Below are 17,853 nucleotides of genomic sequence, written 5' to 3'. Positions count from 1 at the left end.
TTCAATATGTGCTTTTAACAATAGTATGGAAAAGAAAACTGTATAATCAATATTTGGGAAAATATGCTGCTCGACAGAGGCGGCACGGTGGTGCCGTGGGTAACGCTATCACCACACAGCAAGAAGGGCCTGGGTTTGACTGATGGGTGGGAGACCAGGGTCCTTTCTGTGGGGAGTTTGCATGTTCTCCTTGTGCCTGTGTGGGTTTCCTCTGGGTGCTCTGGTTTCCACAGTCCAACATTGAACTTGCTAAATAGGTGTGAAGTCAAGTCAAAGTTTATTTATATAGCACTTTTTACAACAGGTGTTGTCACAAAGCAGCTTTACAGAAAAATCCAGGTCCAAGCCCCCATGAGCAAGCCAGTGGCGACAGTGGCAAGGAAAAAACTCCCTAAGAGCAAGAGGAAGAAACCTTGAGAGGAACCAAGACTCAAAAGGGGAACCCATCCTCCTCTGGTCGACACTGGATAGCAAACAGCATTAGTGTAAAATATTAGAATACAAAATAGGGGAAAAACTGGTGGAGCAATGGTTAATTAGATAGTTTGAGTTTATGCAGCAGCAGCAGCATCAGGAGGGTCAGTTAATGCAGGTTAGGTTTGCACAGCTTTGTACAGCATGAAACTCCATGGTGGTCAAAACGGTGCAGATCAGCCAACAGAGATGGAGCTCTGGTGACTCTAGCAGCTCTGGTGGCTCCCATGTGGTGACTCAGGCAGACATCGCTCAGGGGCTCAAATAAAGGGAGGGAGAGCAAGAGAGAGAGAGCAAGAGCGAGACAGAGAGAGAGAGAGAGAGAAAGAGAGAGAGAGAGAGACAAATTGATTAACAGGACAGGTCCATTTATGGAGATACATTAGTGGGTTAATAGTGCAACAACTGATATTAGCAAAATCCTTGTGCAAACAAGTAAGTTTTAAGCCTAGTTTTACATGTAGAGAGTGTGTCTGAGTCCCGAACAGAAGTCAGGAGATGATTCCACAATTTTGGGGCTACATAGGAAAATGCTCGATCACCTGCTGTGGTTTTTCTAATTCTAGGAAACTGTCAGCAAGCCGTTGTTTTGTGAGCAGAGCGTCTGTGTGGGTTTGTATGACTGAATTAATTCACTAAGATACTGCGGGGCCAGGCCATTTAATGATTTATACATTAAGAGAAGGATGACTGTTGGGATAGGCTGCAGCGACCCAGAAGGATACGTGGCTTAGAATGTGTGTGTGTATTTAATAGTGTTGTAAAATATACCCAAAATATTAAGAAATAGAAAACATATCACACTTAAAAAAGATGTTTCTTAAAGTAAATAAAAGAAAACCATGAGCACTCAAAGAACCCTTTGCATGGTTAAAGGGCTCTTTGCATAGCGAAAGGGTTCTTGAGACTGATGGAGAATGTGCTGTAGATGGTACTGTATAGAACCTTTTTGGGTTTTCTATATAGCACCAAAGGGGGTTCTGCTATTGTTACAATATTAAGCTTGTAACCATAGAAGAACCTTTTTATGGTGCTATATAGAACCCTTCTTAATAAGGTTCTATATATAACCATCTATTGCACATTCCCCCGTCAATCTCAAGAACGCTTTCACCATGCAAAAAAATCCTTTGATCATGCAAAGTGTTCTTTAAGTGTTCTTTAAGTGTTCATATATAGAACCATTTTCTTTACTAAAGAACCCATGAAGAGCCATCTTTTTTAAGAGTGTACTAAATGTGTTGGTTTAAGAAAATTCTCTAAGATTCTCTAAGAAACCAGAAAAACCATTATGTGGGTTTGCTTTTCTGTTTTGGATCATCGTCTTGCTGCATAACCCGATTATGTTTCAGCTTCGGCTCATGGACAGATGAGCAAGCACTTTTCTTAAAAATTCTCTGATACAGAAGAGAATTCATAATTCCTTCAAGTTTTCTGGGTCCTGGAGCTGCAAAACATCCCCACACCTTCCACAAAGTTTGAATGCTGGTATGATGTTCCTGTTGTGAAATGCTTTGCAGCAGATATAAAGGGACGTGTGTTGCCCACAAAGTTACACTTCGGAATGGTCTGTCCATAGAACATTATCCCTAAAGGTGCAAATGTGAGACGAACACTCATGTTTCTTTTGTTTCGCAATGTTTTCTGCTTTGCTTCTCTTGCATGAGTGCCACTTTTGCACAGTCCCTTTCTTACTGTGGAGTCATGAACACTGACCTTAGCTGTGGTGGAGACCTTAATGTTCTCCTTGAAGCATTGGTGATTCCCTGGATGATTTGCCTTTGTGCCCTTGAGGGAGTTTTGTTAGGCTAGCCACTCCTGGGAGAATTTCCAGGGTTTCTAAGGTTGTCAGTTTGTAGATAATAGCTCTCACTGTAGTTTGGTGATAGAAAATCTAAAATGGTTTTGAAAATCCTTTCTAGACTAATATATTCTTTTTTGATCATGGTTTTGTGTTTTTTTTTGTGAAAACTGTGGCAACTTCATCACTTGCTACTGGTAAACAATATGAGTGAGGGCTCACTGCACTTAAGCCTGACAGTGTTCAGTCAGCTAAATTTCAATATCAATTAAATTTGGTTCATTTGTGGCTCGAGTTTCGAGCGGGGGGGGGATTACTTCTTCACACGGGCAAGATGAGTTGCATGTTGGATAGTTTTGCTTCATAAGTAAATAAAATAAGAGTTTTTTTTGCTTCAATTGTTTGAAACGTCTAATATTACATTTTGTTACAAGAGAAAATCAGGGATCCTTTTTAATGGCACTAAACAAAAATCAAACTAATGCTCAAAAGGTGCAACATTAAAAAGCAGGCTCCTTTGGTTCCCAAATAACTACTGTTAGCTATTGTGAAGACTACCATGAATAGGCTACATATTTGCCTTAGTATAGTCCTCCTGTTGATTCACTGTTATGTTCATTTTTGTGCTCTAGAAGAATTCTTATAAAAAAACCTCATGAGCTTAATTCGTGAGCTTAACTGATGGGAATATTCTGCTATTTTACTCTTGAATCCTCCTGCCTTTCCTCTCCATTGATCTCACCCCACTTCACATAATCTCTTTAGCTCAAAATCTCCTACTGCACAGCATGGGTCCGTCTTAATGATTGAAGCATTGCGCATCAAATTCATTAGCTCTGATTGGTTTGTTAGGGGCCCAGCCAGTGCTCTAATGGCCAGTTTAATGAATATTCAAACGCCCCTTCTCGCTGCCGAGCACAGCTTTTGGCTGTAACTCCCCTTTACCGCTGAGAGTGAGACGACAAAGCCAAGTTGTTTAACAGATTGCGAGGCTTGGCCACACTACCTAATGTCACGAGGAGGAATCCACACAAGCAGAGGCTGCTCACATTTACAATGCCGACTCATTGCAAACACCTCACCTCGCTCAGGAAAGAGCAGACTGACCTTCTTTTTATCCAGCATCGTTTTAGATGTTTCCTGCCCCATTTTTAACCAGAATCGTGGCCGGAAGGATTCAGCTGTAGCTGTGGACCGGAGAGAATCTAACTATCAGAAGCTATGTGTAAGCACAATGTTGAAGGGTATTTGCTGAAGAATCAAAGTGCAGCACTTTGTCAGTTGAGAGCTGTTTTGAATGAAAGAAACCATTCATAATGCAGGTAAGCATGTATTGTATGTGCTCTCAAAGCAGCGGTTTGAGGTGATAGAAGGAACTGCACTACTGTCTTCAATGAGAAAATATATTTTCTGGTATATATTTACTGACAAAGAAAGTTACCCTCTGAAAGGCAGTCTTTTAGTAGTCTTTAAGAATCAAATCAATTGCATCTTCTTTCAGAAGATATAACTGATTTCAGAACAGGTCCTTCTTTTTACCTTCATTGCATTCCCGCACTCTGGCGCTTTGAAGGACTGCACTCTGTGAAGGACAGGGTCATGTTTTTCTATGAAGGATTCTGAAAATCCTCATTTATTACTTGCCACACACTTCAAAGGGCTGGACTAGGCTAGACCTGCACACTATATAACAGATAGTAATCACACTGTAAAGTTTGCCTTCTTTCAGGGATTAGTGTAAGTTTCCTCCCTTTCACAGGTTTAAAATACAGTGCGTCAAGACCACATGTATGTGAACACTTTTTCCACTGCAGAAGACTCATGCGGTGTGAAGTTTTATTCATCTTTGGGTGCTCATGCAGTACCTGTGCTTCCCCCTCTATATGATCTAAGTCTCATCCTCTTGACCAATCTGTTCAGCATCACAGCACCAACTATTAAATCCTATTGCTCCAGAAAAAAATGTTACCCGCAGCTGCAGAGCTGCCCTCCAAAATATAAATAAATAAATAAAAAATTGGAGAAATTGTCACTTCCAATCATACAACCAATCCACTTGATTCACTTTCTGCTGAGGTTTCATGTTCACCACCCCCACAGACATTTTAAGTCCATTTTATGTGGACCATGTCAAAAATGCTCCACCTTCAAATAACAGAAGACAGCATCAGTCATAGCCCTTATTCTAAAGCCTAGGGTAATACTGTGATATAGGAATGAGATTTTCAGCTCTTATAGATTTTTGTTGGGATATAAAACCAATTAGTCATGATTTTTGACTCATCATACTAACAGATTCTTTTATCATAGGCCTCTATAGACCTACATCGCCAGTTTATCATATGCACTCTTAGTACAGTATGATATTCACCCTTGAGGCCATACTTCGCACCTCATTAAAGCAATGATACCTGCAGTTCCATGCATTGCAATGCAACTTGTTGACTATGATAAATTTGTTTAATATCTCCTCCCATGGAATCAAAGCATAAACAAGTGAGCGGATGTCTAGCAAAAGTCAGACTGTAATAATAGCTAATGCGGTTTGTCATTTGCATTACTCTAGGCAAACGTGAGTTCAGTCACATCAATCAGTCAGTGAGGAAGGGATAAAGGAAACCAGCTGCCCAACTATCAAGCTTCTTAGAGACCAAAACATCCCTAAACTGCTGCGCTAAGCTCCTCTAATTCCTCTCTGTGCTTCAAGACAGCGGCTGTGGCTAATATAGCCACACTAAGTCTTGGAGCCTGTACGGAACAGCTCTGTCATCAGCAAGAGGAATCCTGGTCATTTGTCAAAAGTTTGCTTTCTTGCAAACTCTAATGGCTGGCGAATAAAGAGGAACGGCCTGCTCAAGGTAGACGGTAAGCCAAAGGGATGCGGGGAGGTTAAGGTGTAATGCTTTAAGAGGTAAAAACCAGCTATTATTTTGCTGCTTTTGTTTATTTGTCATTTATTAAAAACAAGTACAGCATGACAAATGTTGTGCATTTCTTTACAGTATGCTATACAGTACCTGTGCTGCTGTTTGCTTTTGAACTGCATTTCTCTTTAGTCCTAACCTCCCCTGTCCCTGTTGTGTGAAGTAAGACTCCAGAGCAGAAATGAATATGCCTTAAAAGAACAATTCTTCTCTTCATGCAGGGTCAACCAAGGTCGTGAAAGCAGTGGGTTGCAATGTGTCAGCCAGACTTCATAAATAAAGGAAGAAAGCAGCCCACAGACCAAAGATAAAACAGACTCTCTGAAGAAAAACTATTTCCCTTCTGCCAATGTGAATGCAAAATACCAAACACTCTATTTGTTTTATTTAAAATCGTCCTCAGATGCAAAAGACTCCATTTCACGAAGCACCCCTCGATCACAGGGCAATGAGTAAAAATATCGCCTCATTTTTGAAATTGAACCTTTCATCTCAGCCATCAATTTATGGTAAAATATAGCAGCTTCCCCTTTCTTGCCATCAGTGATGATTCCGTGCAGTAGCTCTGTGACTTACTGTTCAAAAGTCTTGGAGTGTAAAACCATGATATCGACCACTGATGAACATGTGCATTTACTCTAATGGCTACTGCTAACCATGAAAGATCTCCTGCATTTCATAAGCGCACTATAGAGCATTACCTCAGTATCCAGTGTGTCTGTTTTTAATTAACCTCTTTCTGCAGGCCCCATGTTGGCCATTCCTCCAGTGGATTAGAAATTAACTCAGATATTTTAAATTAATGTAATGAAAGAAAATATTTTTCTCTGTAACTGTGTTATCAGATTAACTACACTCTTAAAAAAGATGGTTCTTCAAGGTTTCTTTAATAAAGATAATTGCTCTATTCAGAGCCAGGAGTTCTATATAGAACCACTTCATGCTTAAGTGTTCTTTGCATGGTGAAACCGTTCTTCAGATTGATGGAGAATGCGTTGTATATGGTTCTTCTTAGAAGCTTTTTGAAAATGGTTTTATATAGCACCAAAAAGTGTTCTTCTATCATTACATGCTTGACACTGTAACAATAGCAGAACAGTAATAAAACCATTATGTGAAAGTTTCATGCTGAGTGGACCAACAGAAATGCTCCAAAATCACTTGGAATAAAACCTCCTTAATTACATAACTTACGTAAAAGTGAAGAAGATTTTTTCCATCTTGTGTAAATTTACTATTTTTGTTTTTTTTCAGTGTATTCCAACGACTTTACTAAAGACAAAATACATAGTGCAAAACTGAGGCACCTCCAACACAGGTGGAAATTTCATTTTGTGGCTAGTGTAGAAAAAGAAACTGGTCAAAAAAGTTGAACTTTTTCACGCCTACTTGCTCTACGTGTGTGTTCTGAGTTAGTGCTGGCTCTGTAGGAGATATTCCCTCCTTCCTCAGTAGATATAATTATTCCATCAATCTCGCAATCCCAAAGGTCCAGAGGTATATTTAGACTCTAGACAGAAGTTTCCTTTCCTCTAACTGAGGTGCTGGTTCTCTCACCATCACATGGATAATTACCGACCAATTTGCTGTAATTGACATATTCAAATTAATTATGGGTTGGAAACATTTAATAAATTCTGACTTCCCTTACGAAGTGAACTGCACCAGCCCACTAGAGGTTCATTTCTGAATTTTGAGTAACTTTTGAAAAACACTGGCTTGTAAAAGGGGACCAGTGTGATGTTGTCCATCAGCAGTGCTGTCCTCAGTATAACACAGAGGATTACAGGATGTGACCTACCCGTCATGCCTTCAATCAGTGAAATTTATACCATTTGCTGCTGCAATGAAGTCTAATCTATTATTCAAGATTCCACAAACTGTTCTCTCCTCTGTGATTGGGCAAGTGATGCTGCACTATTAAGGAACGGACTATCAGCTTCTGTCTCTGTGTTATGCATCCTTAATGCCTAACAGTAATGTCTCAGTCTCCTCACGTACTTGCACTATACTAGTACATTTCTTTTTTTTAACATTATTTTACATGTTCTTAGTGTGTAGGTTGTAGACAGAATTGTTGTACAGTTTACTTCTGAGAGGTGTATTCCAGTGTAATAAGTGATGCACTGAATTTACACTACCATTCAAAAGTTTGGAATCACTGATTAACAATTGTTATTTTATTTATAATAATAACTTACATAATGTGAATTTAAATATTACAAAGTACTGACTATGATATGTTCTTAAATGTTTCATTTAAGATGTCAAGAATTCTATGAACAAGAAACACTTACATTCATTTTCATGTCAAGTTATTCAGACTATCAGATTTGATCTCCACTTTTGAAGTACTATGAGTTTAGATGTGAATTTTAACTAAAATTTCAATGATAGACAGTTTTCAGTCATTTTAGAATCTTCTACGGCTTCTTACATCATTCTAGAGCAGTGTTCATCATAAGAATTTGACACTGTCACTGCAGTGCCGAGAATGACCCACCATCCAAATAATAGTGCTCTGTGGTCCTGTGGGCCCTGACCATGGTTCAAATTACAGGGAGATTGAGGGTTCTGACCCCCCTTATTAAGACTTGGACCCCCCACAAAAAAGGTAAAAACAACTGTTCTTGGGGTGGGGGGGTGGGTTTAATGTCGAAACATTTTCCATATTCATGCCTGGATGAGCCCTGAACGATTTTAGTCACCCCTAAAGGGGATATACCATTTCTTAACCTTGTTCGGGTCCACTGGACCTGAAGGTAATAAAACTGTGAAGGTGCTGTGTCCCTTCACTCTATCCTCCTCCTATATGGCCTGCTGGTGAGACCTCAAATCCAGAGAAGACAACACATCCCAGGATTCAGGAGGAAAATGCTGGTGTCCCTTCAGCTCGACCCACAGAACAACCATCTGCAGAAGCTGAAGTAAGTGTGAGAAGCTGTTACTGTTATGTCTGACTTTCTTACCTTGACCAACTATTGTGTGTGTGTGTGTGTGTGTGTGTGTGAGTGTGTGTGTGTGTGTGTGTGTGTGTGTGTGTGTGTGTGAGAGAGAGAGAGAGAGAGAGAGAGAGAGAGAGAGAAAGACAGACAGACAGACAGACAAACAGCAGGTGTGTGGACCCAAGATGGACAGAAGGACACAGCATACATGCATCATGGGCAAGAAACACATATGCAAGACACACACAGTAAAACTCTGCCCCTGTTGTGCTGTGTAGGCTGGCATGAGTAGACTATGTGTTCAATGGGGCTGGTGTCCTGTATAGACTGATGTGGATACTGCATCTGTTCAATGGTGCTGATGTTTTTCAGTCTAATATAAATGTGTTTATTTTCTTAGCATTGCTTCATTTAGATTTGTCAAATAAACTTGTTTTTCCACCCATATGTTGATATTGTTTTTTTCTCCCTTTTTGCGTTTTATCACAAAAAATGGATAGCACTATTGCTTACAGATATGATCTAACAGAGATAAATGGAAAATATTATCCATATATGCTGTCTTATTGGCTTATAATTGGGATAAAGTAAACATCTGGTATTTTCACATAAATGGTTATGGCTGCATTGATTAAAACCTAATAACGCGGTGGGTCCACCAGACCCGCAAACGTTGGCTGAGTAACAACAATATGAACACCACACAAGTTGACTGAACTATATGTGTACATAAGCCATTAGTTTACCCAGGCCACATCAGCAGTAGTTCGTGTAATATTTACCCTGTGAATCTCTATATGCGTTCAAACCAAAGTTTGTTTTAGCCTAAAGCTTAAAATATAACGTTAGCCCACCGCAAATGTATTGGAAACACACACACAACGACTGTAATGTTGATTACCCTATAGTTCGCTAAGAAAAACCCGCAAGTGTTGGCGCATGCGCTGAACGCCACTGGCGTGAACCTGCTGGCGTGAAACTGTGGCTCTGCGGCTCTGCAACCAGACATTATAGAACTGCAGCGCCATTTAAGGTGGAACGAAAACGAGCGAATCTCAGCTCATCCACAACGTTCTGTGAAAAACACTGTTTGTACACTTGTACCATCTATAATAATTGTTTATTGCATCCCAAATTATAAAGAAAATTAAGAATTGCGGTGCAGGACGTATGAAAAACGTTTTTTGTGAGCACAGCTTGTGCTCACAGCGGCTGGTAAGCAGTTGTTTACAGGTGCTTATTAAACCAACTTACTCTGCTCAACTCAGACTCTGTCCTGCCTTGGTCTCGCCTCCGTCAGAGCGCCCCTCGAGCCGAGTACGCTTAAAAAAGTCAAAGAGTCGACTCCAAGCATTTCGATTCTTAGAGTCATTGGCCAAGAGTCACCCGGACGTGCTGGAGTCAAACAATCGACCCTTTCGGAATCGACTCCCGTCACTAGCGCAAGCCAGTGGAGGCAATGTAGGTTAATGTAAGTAGCTAGCTAACTATCTAGCTTGTTTAATACACTTTTACTTTCTTATTTTCTTAAAAAAGTTTCTGAATTAGATTATGTCAAGCGTCTATGGATGAATACTAACGTTAGCTAGTTACTAACTTTTGCCTGAAGTTACGGTTTAGCGAACTAACGTTAGCTAGCTAAAGCTAACGTTTGTCTTATCTAACATTGGCTAGCTAACTCATGATAATGCAGCCTGTATTTTCTGTGGTTGTCATGCAGGCGTAATACTGAGCAGGACAGTATGAGTGAGTTTTACAGTTATGCGCTGTTGTATTAAGGAAGCAGAGGCAAGTCAGAATGACAGCAGGGTTGGAGGAGGTCAGGAGGACAGTGAGGGGGGCAGGACCTAGTAGCAGAGAGGTGAGTTAGAACGGAGACTGCACTTAAAGATAAATGCAAGAATCTAATGGGATGCACAGAAGTCATACCCTACTGTTAGAAACCAGTATGCTAGGACTTTTAATAAAGTGTTGGCCACTGATAGTAAAGAAAGCTCAAAAGTCTACAGTGACTGTCTTTTCCATTCATTCAGGAGTGAGAAACAAAGATAAAGATCCTGTAAAATATGGATTTCATTTTCAAGGCAGATTTACATTATTGGGTGGCCTGTGCCTTTAATGTTAGTCAAGCACAGGCCTAGCTGCTGTATGGTTGTAACATATCTACCTACCTTTTTGGCATGTTGATAACATCTTTGGTTCTGGTATAGCATTGTGTAGGTCTATGTTTGAGTGGAAATGATAGTCTGCTTTTGTAGTGTGTGTGTGGGTCTAACCTGCTGGTAGTTTTGCTCTAGAATACATAGCTGGTGACTCGTGACTACTAAAGTTGTGTGGTACATGCCCCATAAGCTGGTGTAATGGATTTATCCTCATCTACAAACTGCAGTTAAACAAGAATGTAAGAATTGTGAGACTTCAGTTCACCGAAGCACATGTCTACACTGTGCTGGCTTCCCTTTATGCCCTGGAGAAAAAGCTGACCCCTCCAATTGTCATTGTATAGTTCGCACTCTGGTCCTGACTATTGAAGAACAGGGTAAAAGGGGCTAACAAAGTATGAAGGAAACAGATGGATTACAGTCTGTAATTGTAGGACTACAAAGTAGAGCTGATAAAATGGACAGTGAATGTAGAAACAAGGAGGTGGTTTTCATGTTATGGGTGTTTGGCATTTATCTATGCAAGATAAAAAAAGTCTCTGAAGATTGAACTGAATTCATCCTAGTGTTTATGAAATAAAAGAAATCCAATCAAGCAAGTTCAGTTGTTTAAATTCATGTTTTTATATGTGAAGCAGCTCATGGGCCTGGTTTGTAACTCTAACTTACTATGTTTAGCAGACTGAATGTTCTCCACAAGGGGGAGCTATGAGCACTCTAGTAGTTTTTCTGTGTATAATTGAAAGAGAAAAAATGGCATAAACCCTCACCAGGCTAGGCTAAAGGATATGTTGAATGATTAAAAGTAAAACGCCATCATAAAATGTGAAGGGTGTGTTAATTGAGTAGCAAGCTTCAAATGTCCATGTCTAAAGTTCAGTTTCCATTACTAGTTTTAAGCCAGGATATTAACATTATCTCTGTGATGGTCAAAACGAGGATCACTGATTCAGAGAATCAATAAACGATGCATCAAAAAACCTGTGCCACTATTTGAAGCATTCCAAAATGCTTAGCCAGCCTGTCTGATCTGCAATGAGACAGTTATTATAATAGAACATGGTGGTTATCAAGCACAGCTCATGTATCCTCTTTCGCACACTCTGCATTATGCCTGCTGTCTTTTGAAAAAACAACACAAAAAATCACTGTTTTTTTAGATCCCATATATGAGCTCATTATTTTCATTAAGTGTTGGTGGTAGAATAGTGCTTTATCCATGTTTAGAGATTACATAAATTTTAATAGAACTGAAAAAGGAAAAAAAAAAAGTTTTGAGGTTAGGTTGAGTCTGGTGAAACTTGCTCGCAGGTTGGATCTTGCCTGCAGACTGCAATTTGATTAACTTCCTAGTGTCCTTCTAATTATTTGAAACCTGTGAGGTTGAACAGGACTAACGTATTAGAATCATTTTATACATTTATCTGCAATTAAATTGGGTATATTGTTGAAAACATTGATTCCAAACTTTTAAATGGTATGTGCACATCATTTCCACATCAAGAGAATATATTACATCAGTACAGTTTTGTCTTTCAGTTTACTTACTGTTAGTGTTTGATCAGAATAGTCCAAGCTGTGGTCTTTTCTTTGGTTCTTTATAGAGGTGAACGCTGGGAATGAAAAAGTGAAAGAGGAAAGATATTGATATGTTTGAACGTTTGGTTTGAAGACATTTAGGAAACCTTGGACGGCAAAGAAAAACAAATAGATCCAAATAACAACAACAACAACGAATGATATACAAATTTAAATATGGTAAATTCAGTGCAGTTACATTTTGCAGAATATATACATATGGCAATAAATTCCTTTTACCCTTCTCCAACATTAAGAGCATTATCATAATCATCATCGTCATATTTCTCATATTTATCATCAGAGCAAGAGAGTGAGAGAGAATTGAAACATACAAAAAAATCATTTTTATACCTTCATCATCTTTAATGTTAGGAAAGGGGGGAAAAATATTGTTCATGAGTAAACTGGTATCAGGCATCGTGGTTAACATCATCACTGCCATCACAAACAAACTCCATTATCATTATAATCACCAAAAGACGTCAGGTTTCCATGATACATGGAGTGAAATCCTTGAAAAAGTAACTAACAACACTAAACACCTGCTTCTCTATGTTGTACTCATGCTCCACGCAGCTCTTTCTTGTGATATACAAAAACAGTTTTGGTGTCTGACTAAGACGCCTCTGTTCTGAACTGTCTAGCGCGCTCAGTTTTATAAAAGATGCAACATTCACTGGCAGACTTTTCAGAAAAGACCTCAATCAGTGATTTCGGTCTCAGTTTACCATAGCAGTGGAAACATTTTAAAATGCTTTTTAAAGTCTTAAGTAATGTATAGTTTTTAAAAAAAGCATTAGAGAGATGATATTTTATAGCCAAATACACTATATGGACAAAAGTATTGGGACACCTACATATTACACCTACAGGAGCTTTTATGACATCCCGTTCTAAATCCATACGCCTTAATATGGAGTTGGTCCCCACTTTGCAGCTATAACAGCTTCCACTCTTCTGGGAAGCTCTCTACAAGATTTTGGAGTGTGTTTGTGGAAATTTCTGCCCATTCATCCAGAAAAAAACAATTGTGAGATCAGACACTGATGTTGGTTGAGAGGGCCTGGCTCGCAATCTCTGTTCTAGTTTATCCCAAAGATGTTTGATGGGGTTGAGATCTGGGCTCTGTGCAGGCCAGTCAAGTTCTAATTTAATTTTCACACCGAACACAAACAAACCAAACAAAGCCAAACCTATGTTGGCCATAAGTGGCTTCAAAACTAGACTTTTCATTAAGATTTCCCTTCACTGAAACTAAAGAGCCTAGGCCAACCCTAAAAACAACCCCATAGCATTATCCCAAACTTTACAGATGGCACAATGCAGTCAGTAAGGTAATGTGCTTTACACCACTCCATTCAACGCTTGTGCTTGAGGAAGTAAGGCTTGCATGCAGCTGCTCCATGCCATGAAGCTACTGATGCACAGTTTTCGTGCTGATGTTGATGCCAGAGGAGGTTTGAAACTCTGCAGTGACTGAGTCAGCAGAGTGTTGGCAACCTTTATGCACTATGCGCCTCAGCACTCGGCGACCCCGCTCTGTAACTTTACATGCTCGAATTGCTGTGGTTCCTAAACGCTTCCACTTTTCCATACCACTCACAGTTGATCATGGAATATCTAGGAGGGAATAAATTTCGTGAATCCCATTACAGTACCACGCTCAAATTCAGTGAGCTCTTTAGAACAACCCATTGTTTCACAAATATTTGCTAAGGCAGGCTGCATGGCTAGGTGCTTGATTTTATACACCTGTGTCAATAACTGAATGAAACACCTAAATTCAATGATTACGAGGCATGTCCCAATACCTTTATCCATATAGTGTAGCTTGTATTGCATTGTATAAGTCGTCCTTAAATTATGGGGCAAACACATCACCAGACTTGAACGATCCAATTGACATTAATAAGAATTATATTAGGGAGTACAACATGTATTATTCACTCAAAATGAACCTTTTGTCCTGCTCTCTGCTCTCAGTCATTGATGGCCTTTGATGCTAACTGGAGCAGATCTATGGCCTTCGCTGCAGGAGCTGGGAAAATATTGATGTGTGTGACGCTAAAACCTTCACTCTTTCAGTCTATCAACAAGACATTAGTCAGACTGTAGAATGTCCATGCTGCTACTGCCCAGTGCACCGCTCCACTGAGAGATGATGAGCAAGACTGAGGCTGTTCACTAATCTGAGCACAGTCATCTTTAGCTACCACATATTATTTTTTCACTGTTACTGCAGGAAGAAAGACATGCTCAAAAGATCTGTATTCAAGTTGGAAACCAAATGGAAGTGTATATATAATAGTAATAATAAAAACAACAATAACATGTTCTTATAATAATAATAATAATAATAATAATGTTTTTTTTCTGCTGAGTTCTGTTGAGTCTGATGTGGGGAGGTATACACAGCTTGTTTCTGCCTAGGCTATATGAAGCATTGCCTTGTCGCTAGGTGACAGTGGAACATTATAGGGAATTGCGAGGTAGTCAATAAATCTGTGAACAAAAGCATATTTCTTTCATCAAGTAGCTCGCTCAACAAGATGGAACAACTTTCAAGCTGGGTTATTGCATGTTTACTACTTGACATTATTCAGGATGTTTCCTGCTAAATCAAATGCAGTGGGTAACATGTTGCTTTACAGACTATAGACATTGTAATTTCAGGACAGTTCATGGAGAGCTATGGGATTATTTTGGAGATTAATAGATGTGGTTAGCCAGACATCAGGCTAGTAGAGAAAGCTGAGCAAGCCCAGTGTCTGGGGGGGTTGTATAGTGGGGTGATACCTTACCAACCAAATCATCAAAAAACATCTAAATGATGAACAAAGTTTGTATGCACATATCACTTAGTATTGGCTGCATTTTAGAGATGTGCAGTATGTACTCTGATGGTAATTTAATAGATGGGTGGGTGATGGGTGATTTGCTGGAAATGTAGCTGTCCCTTTGGTTCACTCTGAAATAATGTGCGGTTCAGATCTAGCACTTTTTTCTCACCCCTTTTTTGTGGTGCACGAATACACTTTTGGAGGTGAGAAGGGATCAGAAATGTTATTTTTGGTTGTGTAGTGTTAAGATGTGAAGAGAGTTATGTTTGTTGAATGTGTATTTGATTTAGCATTTTGATGTGGAATGAATGGATGTATAGTTTGATAGTTGTTGCATATGTGTGTGTATTTGTATTTCATGAAGCAAAATTAACAAATACTGGAGAAATCAGACAGTAAATTAGTCTCATATTGTATCATTTTGTAGCACATTATGAGTAATGCATTCCTTTTAAGTTACATTCCAAACTCAGAGGTATTATTTCAACCACTAGTTATTTTAGATTTAAAATTTAAGATTTAATAAAAAAAGGCACTAATTACCTGACACTTTGTGCTGGCTGAGGTGGCCGGTTTAGCAGGTTATCTACTAAGAACTTAAGTAACACTTTATTTTGAAAGTCCTAGATGCTTTGTAGGCTGTCTTTACCTAACATTCAACTAAATATCTAAGAAATGCAACTGAACTTGAAATTAAGTGAATTTCTATTAAATTTAACCCTAACTCTAAACCTAACCTTAACCTTAACTCCAACCCACAACCTAAACCTACTCCTAAACCTAACCCTTACCTTAATTGTGTTGATAACTATCAGCAGAAAGTATCTGTAGATCATCAGTAAGGAACCATCAAAATAAAGTGTGATCAGAATTTCCATGTAAATGAACAGAGGTGCAACTTCATAATTAACAAATGACCAGCACCATATAAACACCTATTCGGCCTTGTACGGAAGCTTGTTTTGACCAAGTAGGAGGAAGAAAAAGGTTTTTATTCATCTCTGATTCTTTCTCTGTTTTTTTTTTTTATCTTTCTCTAATCTCCACAAAAAGTTGAAATAATGAAATAAGTCACAAAATGAGTTTGCTCATTGACAAATTGCATTTATTTCTACATAATTGACCATTATTTCAAGAAAATATTTCATTAGTTTGACATAATATTTAAGAATTTTGAGAAAACAAGTAATTATTTTCTTTTTCTGCATGAGCTACATGAAGTGCACCAAAAACTGTCACGTTTCAGCCATAGAAGCCACAGTGCATGAAGTAAGTAATAGATTTAGTAATGCAGGGGTTGCACAGTCAAGAGAGTTTCAATGCACACTTTTAACAGTTGTTTGGAGAACAAACTGCCAAATCATTATTTAGGTAAAACTTGCTCTTAAGACACATCATGAGTGTAAAATATCCCCACAGGTTTAGGAAACAGTAGTTTAAAACACTGTAGAACAATTTAGTCTTTTATTTCTTTTAGTCATTTATTTCCTTCATCAGATTAAGAATAGTGTGACATGGTGGGCATTCATTTTTTTATCAAAAGTAAATGTTTGAAAAACTCTCTTTTAAATCCCTGAACACAAACAATGACAGCAATTTTAGCACTAAAAATAGGTTTTTCACAGATTTACTACCAGTCTTGGGAAATCGTAGAAAGTGCTTCTTCATAAAAAAAATCTCCTCCCAGTATTCTGCACTTTGAGATAAATCCTATAAATGCATTTGTAATGAGCAAAAAGCACAAAACATCAGCAACTGCCCCTTTAAACGAGCGCTAAAGGGCCATTGTGCCCATTTAGTAAATCATGACTGACACATTTCAATTCCAAAAATGGGTTTGCAATGGTGCAAAACCTTAGTAATTAATAAATTAGTATTTATATGGTTCATAAGGAATCCAGCAAAAGGCTATTGGATTTTCAAGTTTTGCTGTACTCAAAGTCACTGAGACACAGGTGACAGAGATGAAGGCAACGTGCCCTATCCTGTCTGTGATGGATGAGACGTGCCGTTCTGTTCTGCATTTTGACTCTGAAGCTTAGAGCTCTTTCCAAAGGAACCTTCTCATTTCTCTCCTCATGCAGGAAAGCCACAGAGCTGGCTTGGGGGAGGGACATTGTTAATGACCACATTCGATAAATAAGAACCCTTTGGGTCCACTGACTCCTTGAAGGCAGGCAGTGTTGGTGGGTTAATGAAGTGTGCAAATGAGGTCATGTTTCCAGTCAAAAGCAAAAACCCATCCAGAGCCTCTGGGCAAGATTGATGCATTGGGTTTCCTCAAACATCTGAAAGAGATGTTTCAGTATCTTATTGTAAAATGTCCTTGGTTCTTTTACTGTCTCAATCAGCTGTGTAACATTTTGAGCAGTTGAGGTTCACAGAAGTGTAAGGTGTCGTCCAAGGCCAGCGTATATTGATTATTGTGGCAATGAGTCTGTTATACTCAAATGATGCACCCAATACTGGGGTAAGCCCAGTTACATTTCTCTCCAAAGGATTTTTGCGTGAAGTGTTTTAGCGCTTCAAAAAGTTTTCCCATGTAGGCCAAGGAAATGTAAATTGTTGATATTTTCTGAAAGGCAAATGACAAACCATTTTTTTCCATTGTTTTTCCACTTTATGCGAATAATTGCTTACTGACACCTGTCTCAAATGTCTCAAAAACCTCACTGTAGACATTTATGAGAAAAATACACATTTGTGAATGAATTTAGTGTCATGTGACAGGTCTGATAGAAACAAGCAGCTGAGCAGAGAAATAAGTCTTTTAAAATTAATTTTAATATTATAGCTTGCAGATTGTGCAGAAAGTCGATGGAGGCATAGCAAATGGCACGCAGCTTTTAAGCATGTGTTACTGTTGGACATTTGTCCTCAGAAATCCAACTGACTGCTTTCACCTTGGGAGAGAACGATGGCAGGGACCGTCTGTCCACCCTGAACAATGCCAATCAGGCATCATCATGGTTATGTGGCACAATCAAGCATTCAGTCTTCTCTTCCATGGAGACTGAATTATCGCCAATACATCATCACCAGCAGTTCTAAAAAATATATTAAAGGTACCAAAATAGTTCTTTAGAGGAATGTCAGAGGAATCGTTTTTGGTTCCCTACAGAGCCT

This window comes from Colossoma macropomum, unplaced genomic scaffold (genome assembly GCF_904425465.1).
Source record: "Colossoma macropomum unplaced genomic scaffold, Colossoma_macropomum, whole genome shotgun sequence".
NCBI lineage: Eukaryota > Metazoa > Chordata > Actinopteri > Characiformes > Serrasalmidae > Colossoma > Colossoma macropomum.
Note: the sequence above shows the minus strand (reverse complement) of the source record.